This window comes from Camelus bactrianus, chromosome 12, assembly GCF_048773025.1.
Source record: "Camelus bactrianus isolate YW-2024 breed Bactrian camel chromosome 12, ASM4877302v1, whole genome shotgun sequence".
Taxonomy (NCBI): Eukaryota; Metazoa; Chordata; class Mammalia; order Artiodactyla; family Camelidae; genus Camelus; species Camelus bactrianus.
Genome location: NC_133550.1, coordinates 37516804 through 37523386, shown reverse-complemented (window position 1 = coordinate 37523386; position 6583 = coordinate 37516804). Strand labels below are relative to the sequence as shown.

The 6583-nt window shown below is 37.2% G+C and overlaps 1 long non-coding RNA gene across 1 annotated transcript; it reads left to right on the top strand.

Annotated features, from left to right (window-relative positions):
- The first annotated feature begins 3408 nt into the window (after positions 1-3408).
- Positions 3409-6150, top strand: LOC105075022 (uncharacterized). The gene is made up of 4 exons (XR_006727518.2): positions 3409-3519; positions 4122-4234; positions 4769-4963; positions 6022-6150. It is a non-coding gene; the product is annotated as an uncharacterized LOC105075022 (long non-coding RNA).
- The last annotated feature ends 433 nt before the right edge of the window (positions 6151-6583 follow it).

Here is a 6583-nt window from a genome sequence, read left to right as displayed (position 1 = left end):
ACCGTTTTTATTCCCATTTTATAGATTAAGAAATTAAGTCAGAGAGAGATAAATAACCTGTCACATTTGCAAAAGGTAGTGTCAGGATTTGACCTCAGGTGGCTCAACTCCATTAGTCTGCTCCACTCAGAGGCTCTGTTTAATCATTGGTATTCTTGCAGTTCCTTCCTGATTTGGTGTTTTACACATTCAGTGAGCATTCTCCAGAATCGAAATTTTAAAGGAGTAAATGGTTTCCCGAAGTGATGATCAGTGAGAATCAGTTTTGCTTCTGAGTGCATCAAACTTACTCTTTTTTTTAAAATATATTTTTACTGAAGTACAATCAGTTTACAGTGTTGTGTCAGTTTCTGGTGTACAGCACAATACTTCACTCACATAGGAACTTATTCTAAAAGAAGGAGATGCTGGTTCGCTGTAGAAGAAAAGACCTGAGAAAGAAGTAGGTAAATGAGCCTCAGGCCCCAAACAGCTCAGAGAGTAAAGCTTTCAGGCATATTATTTCTACTCGTGTAGGAAAGAAAGAGCCAATGTAAACAATTCACTTTTTGATATAAATCTCTATCCATCATGACACTGGTTTGGTGGCCGGGCTCGGAGAAGAGAAGCAATGTCAAAGGACTCTGGAGCCAGACTGCCTGGATTCAAATCCTAGCTCTACCGCTTCCTGACCATGTGATCCAGGGCGGGTTTCTTGTTGCCTCTGTGACTCTGTTTCCTTGTCTGTGAAAAAGAGATAATAGTACCTACTTTACAGAGTCGTCATGGGGATTAAATGAGTGCATTGTATATAGACCATTTAGAGCAAGCATTTAGAATAGTGCCTGGCACATAGTAAGTACCATAAGGGTGTTTGCTATATCACCATCATCGTCACCACCACCACCATCATCATTACCAGGTGCTCAAACATGGTGTGGCAAATATATCATCAGTGGTCTTATATGTAGACATTCTTAGGGCTTTCATGTAGAAATGGAAGATACTAGATTCGATTTCTATTAGACTTTGCTATATAAAATGATTCTTAGATCACCTAGGTTTATTTCTATTTTAGAATTTGAGTGGTAATTTATAAGTTAACCAACAGACGTGCTGCTAGCATTCTAAATCAAATGATAAACAGAAACAGAGAGACTAACCCCTATCTTAAAAAATCTGAAGATGGGAGTAGCAAAAAATAGGAGATAATCCTACTTCCATTAGGGAAACTTGGGTTTGGAGTTTATAGCATAAAAATAGCTAATTTATTTGGGGGTAATATCGGTAGAGGTAAACTAAGGCTCATAGAGCACAGTTCTGATAGATTCCCACAGACTTAAATGTTCATTCCTGCTTTCTTCAAAGAGTTGGAATGGATGCTCTCTGATCCCCTTGAGGGCATCTCACCTCCACAGGGGTGAGAGAGGCTTTATGCCTTTAAGGCAACTTGGTTCAACTCTGCCTGCTTACTGATGGGGGAGCCCTGGCAAAACTCCAGATGTGATTAGTGTTGTATCTGTTATTTCACAGGGTGGAGTGTGTTTGTGTGGATGGAGGGGGAAGCCTATAATTTCATAGCTGTTAGAAGAGCATTTCTACTAAACCTCTTTTTATTCTAAAAATTGATGAAAAGATCTCAATGTTCAAGATGATTTGAGGACATTCTACTGTCCCCAGAATAGATTTAGTTACGGTTGTTATTTACTCTTGATGGCGCAAGTTGGAGGAGTGTAAATATTTTCTCCAAAATATCCATTACTATTTTGACCTTTTTTTTTTTTTTTTTGGTGAGATCAAAACCATCTTTTTAATTATTTGAACTCTGAAGATTGTTTCCCATAAATATAAAAATCAGAGCTATAAGCTTAGCCTAGACCAGTTAAGAAATACTGCATTTTAAAATCATAACACCATTGTCTTGTTGAGGAAGAGTATGACTTAGGTTAAACTGAACATTGACTTATAAACTATTTCAATTACTCATATTCATTGCTGCCTTGTGAAGTATAAGCATTCTTATTTTTCTATAGATTCTTTGAATTACGTCCTAAATGACTACCATGTAAATAAATGAGAACAACAGTCACACCATGCTTTTTGTCATTTTCATCAAATGCTTAGTGATCTCATTGCACTTGTGGAATTAAGTGAAGAAGCTCCACCCCGGCATCCATGGGTCAGCTATGTGGACTCTAGCTGCCAAAGGCGCTTATCCTTCTGAACAGAGCGCTTTGCTCAGCCAGTGTAGACATGGCCTGATAAACAATGGAACTTCTCCCTTGAGAACTGGAGTTTGGATTGATCTAATTCTTTAACTCAAAAATGTGCACAGGTTTGATGAGCTGTTAAAATGCCTGCGTTTTAGTAAAACAGGAGCTTAAATTGACAGTAATGTGAAGAATAGCATAATTTATAATGAACTTGAAAGGCAGTAGCACTCACTGTTGTGCAAGCTAATCAAGGGACTATCACATCAAAGTTTGAACGTGAGCTTAAATATCTGTGGCAGGGAGGTTGTTCTTGCCGGTTTACATCTGTCAGGTCTTAACACTGAACCTGTCAGAGTGCAACACGGCCATGTCACTTTTAACAAAGATGTCACATGTCATAGATATTGTGGGAAACAACCTGCTTTGTGTTTCCTTCTCTAGGATTTTACAAGGAAAAGCAGATGTAAAAGGAATTTCTTTAACACTGCATTTTTATTTTGCAGATTCTCAGACTGATGGAGTGAGTGACGGAGTGGGTTGCCAACTGTAGTTGATCCACTCAGCACAGAATGGCTGCGGGGAATATATTCAGACATGCCCAGAGAAGTCTGCCCAGGGTGAAACAAATACCTTTGAGGTTTAAATCAGGTGTGTGAAGAATGCGGGAAACATGACTTCTTAGGTTTTTGTTTTTGTTTTTGTATGTATGTTTCCCAAAGAAAGTGGTAGCTCTTGCCTCTTCTCCCAATTCTTTTAGTGCTATAAAACTGCCAGCCCAGAGTTTAACCCGCCCTCTCTCCCAGGATTTGATATATTCTACTCCACTGCCTTGAAGGGTTTTCTATTTTATCAAAGCTTTTGATTTTAAAGGCATAATTGTGGTTTTTCATATTCAAAAAGGGTTTTGATTTTGGAGCTATTTTAAAATTGGGCATTGAAGTTTGATACACTTTACCATTTGTCTATTTTCTTAGAAAAATAAATGCTATTTATAATAAATGAATTAATGTGAGATACCTAAAATAACATTCAAACGATCTTTTAAAATACATGTTCATGTTATCTGTAAGAGGTTGTTCAGAGGCTCAGAAAAATCAAGTTAAGGGAACTGTTTTTAGAAAATGTAAAGCACACTTCCTTGCAGGATGAAGTTGTGCTTAATAGCCTCTGTTTAATTTATTCAGAAACGACACGATTTTTGTTGCTATATTTTGTTAGAAAGGAAGGAGAGGCTGTTTCTACAGGTGTCATAGGAGAATCGATACTGAGCCACGGATTGTTGGATCCCATAGAACCATGGAGACTTGGCAGTGAAATTCTTCCAAAGGTGAGTAGGGGCATTGATTTTCCTTCTTGTCCCTGAAGAAATATGACACAAGGAATGAAGGCTAAATTTAGACTTGGAAACAAGTCTGATTTGAAACCATGCCTTTAAAAATTTGGTGACAAGTTTTTCAAAATATTAAATGAGGCAATTGAATGAGAATTTGAGTATATACATTTTTCTCAGATATTTTTCTTAGATTCACTTCTTTTCTTTATTCTTTTGGGTACTTTTGAGGGGAAAAAATGGCTCTTTGACCAACGTTTTATCTGTAATTCAGACCCAGTGATTTCCTGATGGAATACTTGTGTTTTACAATACAAAACAATCTCTCGCTTAAACCTGCCACCAAGAATGCAATAGTCCTTTAGTTTCTAAGAAAAAGCAAATTATATACACAATCAAACTTCAAATTACTGAGCCTGTCACTGATCTTCCTTATTTAAACTGTGTAATCTTCCAGCTAATTTGTGCCTTAATTTTTAGACACATACTTGCTTATTTATGTACTTATTTTACAGTTTCTTCTAGATTTCGAAAAGTTGAAAAGCTATACGTAATGTGTTGGTTGTTTTACCACATTGCTTAGCATTCCATCCGTACAGGCAGACGGTGTTCCTAGGTTTGGGAGTATAAATCCCAGGGGAAGTGAGCTGAAGAACATTTTATGCATCACTCATCCTATTATGAGCCCTGTGCTGCTCCATCTCTCTACAAGGTAAGCAATATATTGTGAGTTGGCTTCCGGCAGCCGAGAATGATGTATGCTAATGTTCTTGCTTTAAAGTGTATGTTTTTGGAACTCATAATGGGGAGTACAGGAATCATTTTATAAGCAAAAGAATAATTGGAACAATTTAAGTTACTCACACACGCTCTAGCTTGCTCATCTGTCCCCAGGTAGTATTTGGTTGTTCTACCTTGGGACCCACATCCTGTAGTGTTGTCTTCCTCATGTGAAATGAGGTGGTAAATTGGTCATTTTTATAATGAATTTGAGCAGAGTAGATGATCAAGGAAGATAATTCAGGCCTCAAAGTAGAAAACTGCCAGATTACCACCACTCTGCTATGTCTAGGGGTTGATATAATTAGAGTTTTAGTACATTGTGGGATCAAAAATTGATTATAAGAGTTAAAATATAAGATGATAGAAAGTTCATGGTAATGTATAGAATTCCCTTAATATTGTTTTCTTTTTTGGTGTCCAATGGAAAATTCCTAATTCTTTTTTTCTTATTCTGAACTTTCAGATTGGCTGAAACAACCACCACAACAAAAATTGTTCATAATTTGTGTTCTGACGTTGGATCATCTAGTTAATACCCTGACTCTGATTACCCGAAAGACAATGTTCTATAAGAAAGACTGTCCATTAGAAGGTTGCTACTGCATTATTAGTAAAATAACAGGGAAAATGCAACATTCTGCATGTCCCATCTGATGAGGTAAGATTTTATCATGTCCCGTAAAATGAGATTACATTTCATTTTATTTTTTACTATCCCAGGTCCAAGAAAGTTCTGCATTTCAATCTGACACAGAAACCCATAACATATACATTGTCTCAGCTGTGACCAGCCTGAGGCATTTAAAGCCAGGCTGTTTAATATATTCTATTTAATGTATTTTATTTATGCATAAATTACATTATTTTTACAGTTTTTCATCCCTTCCAACTTAGAAAACTATAACTCAATGTATCCTGCATATTTAAATAAAATAAATTATGTGCATTATAACTCTTACGGGGAGGGTAAGGCATACTATTCTCTAACCTTTGATGAGGTTTAACCTTTGATGTGTGAATTCTTAAATGTGAACAAACCACAGACAATGGAATACTTGGAAGTATTCTAAAGTTAAAGAGTTCTAAAAAGTTCTAAACTAAAGTTGAAAACTAAAGAGTTCATGGTAAGTGGCAGCTTGTGTTCACTGTTATAATAATACAACAACTGCATGGGAAGAAAGAAGTACACAAGACAGTGGAGAGGTGATGGAGGAGCTGGACACGTGGGAAATTCCAGGTGCCTGTAGATACAGTATGAGGCTCCTCAAATACCTGGCCCTCTTTTTTTTGGTACATATTCTGTCGTCCATCAAAGTGCTTTATTCACAGTCCAAAAATATTAGTGTTTTCAACATCACTAACCTTTATGTTTACAGCGAAATCTCCCACAGTATGTAATGTATCTTATCCGTGTCTGAGCAGCATGATAGTAGCCATTCTCTCTTTGGGTTTAAGCAAGCATGACTTTTCCTAAAATATTGCAAAGAGCAATTTCTAGTAGATAATTTGTAGTTTATAAAACATGATTTTTAGGGGACAAGTGGCAATTAATTGAAGTATAATTATCTTCCATGTGAAAATAGTCTGGGATGCCAACTTTGGCGAGCCGAGTCTTTGACTCATTATCATTTTCTTTGCTTGCTTTGTTGTCATCCTTTGGTTCTTTCTGGATCCATCTCTCTTTTGTTTCCCTCTGACTCCTCTATTGTATTCCAGTTGGCAGTTAAAGAACAGAAACAGAGAAATAAGACTGCATGGCTACATTTTCCCAGTGCCACCAACTGGGAGTTAAGCTGACTAACATTTTGAAAGCCCAGCCCATTTCGTTCACAGCAGGCATGGCAGGTAAAAGCATTTCTGTATTAAAGTACACACTTCGCTTCTTCAGGTTCTTGGTCTAATTTCTCTTGTTTGCCAGTTGTGGGGAGAAATGAAAATTGGTCTCAACCAACTGCCTGGGGTATTTAATCAAATGCCCAGCAACTCTTGATGATAGGATGCAGAAATCTCACTTTCAAGGATTAACTGTGGGGATTTTGTCAATCCAAATGGTATCCCCTTCTACGCAGCATGTTACCGGGCTACTTCCTACCCCTGACTAAATAAGATGTAGTAGAAGAGCTCCAAGTGGCTTAAGTAATACCTCCTGGGTTAGCAGATATCAAATATGCAGGATGAAAATTTCCATTAAATGTAAGTCTTTGCGAAGGTCCTCAAGCAGTCCATTTTACGTGTTATTGGTTGCTTCCGTTGGAACAAGGATTTGAGAATTGATTTC